A 1,603-nucleotide genomic window follows, 5' to 3' on the forward strand; every position below is an offset into this window, starting at 1 on the left:
GCTCCCAATTCTGACGGAGCTGGTGGTATTGCTCAACGTCATTTTACCCAGCCGTATCAGTTTGCCGCGGATGCCAAATTCAGACATAGCGGCGTATAGGCAACTGCTTTTAGTGCTGTCGAAAGCGGCTTTAAAGTCGACAAATAGGTGGTGAGTGTCGATTCTTTTCTCGCTGGTCTTTTCCAGATTTTGCGTATTGTGAATACCTGATCCTGATTTTCCAGGCCTAAAGCCACATTGATAAGGCCCAATCAGTTCCCCTTGTAACCTATGCTTAGAAGGCTGATCCCGCGGTAGTTGGCGCGAATGGCGGGGTCACCTTTCTTGTGGATTGGGCAGAGCACACTTAAATTGCAGTCGTCGGGCATGCATTGATCTGACCATATTCAGCACAAGAGTTGATGCATGCACCTTATCAACTCCTCGCCGCCGTACTTGAATAGCTCAGCTGGCAGGCTGTCAGCTCCAGCAGCTTTGCTGTTTTTCAGCCGCGTTATTGCTATTCTTACCTCGTCATAGTCAGGCGGAGGAACATCGACTCCGTCATCATTGACTGCGGGCTCGGGTTCAGTGTTGCCGTTTTAGACTAGTTTTAGGCTAGATTTAGCTACCACATACTTTCTTTGGCCACATAAATTTAAAATTGCCCCTAGCCCTTTTTTTAGCCCTTTGGAGAATTTATTCATACTTGGCATGAAAAGTTGTATATGCTTAATTTCATCTCATATTTTTTTCATCTATGTAAGAGATGAATTTATAAACTAAGAAAGACTGATATATACACATATATGTATTGTATGTTCCTTACGTTTTTATACTACTATAGTTTAAAATAGATAAGTTTACGGCCCTTAATATGCCTTATTTGTTAAATGGCCCATCAAGGCAATTGACCGTGTATGTTCTTGTGGTGTGATTGTACCAGCTGCTGGTGCGACTTCAAAAACTATTTGAAAATTTTATGATTGTAACAGCATGCTGGTGTCGTGAGTGGTGAAATTAGCTAAATTTTCTATATATATTAGTTGTGTTTTCATATTCTCCAGCAAAAAATATCCAGTAACTTGCCAGTAACCAAATTTCGGAGAGTAAGCCAATATTTACTCCCAATGAGTGAAATATGCAAGAAAGTACTAAAACGCAAAATCAGCAAGAAGTTGCTAGTTTTGTGAACAGCTGATTAATTTGTTATTTTCGGAAGCAATTTTCTTAGAAAACTAGTGTTTTCCATCTTATTATATATTTAAATAGGTTTATTTTATCAATTGCAACTCTAAAAGCACCATAAACAATTATTTTCTTAATGTGATTTACAATAAGCATCATGCCATCAGCTGTTTTTCTTACTAGCAAATAGTTGCTAGTAAAAATGTATCCAGTAAAAATCCAGTAAAACTTGCAAGTTCAGCTGCCATTTTTGCTCTCTCAATTTCCCCTCTTTTTCTAGTTTCTTGCAAGTTTTTGCGTACGAAAACGACATCCAGTAAAAAACCAGTAAAATTCGTACTGGATTTACTGGATGGTGCGTACGCGAACATGGCTATATATGGGTCAAAGCCGTGTTTGTGGAAGATTAAGTTCACGATATTGCAGTTGTGAACTT

Source organism: Rhagoletis pomonella, unplaced genomic scaffold (genome assembly GCF_013731165.1).
Source record: "Rhagoletis pomonella isolate Grant_MI unplaced genomic scaffold, Rhpom_1.0 Rhpom_scaffold_00003, whole genome shotgun sequence".
Classification (NCBI taxonomy): Eukaryota; Metazoa; Arthropoda; class Insecta; order Diptera; family Tephritidae; genus Rhagoletis; species Rhagoletis pomonella.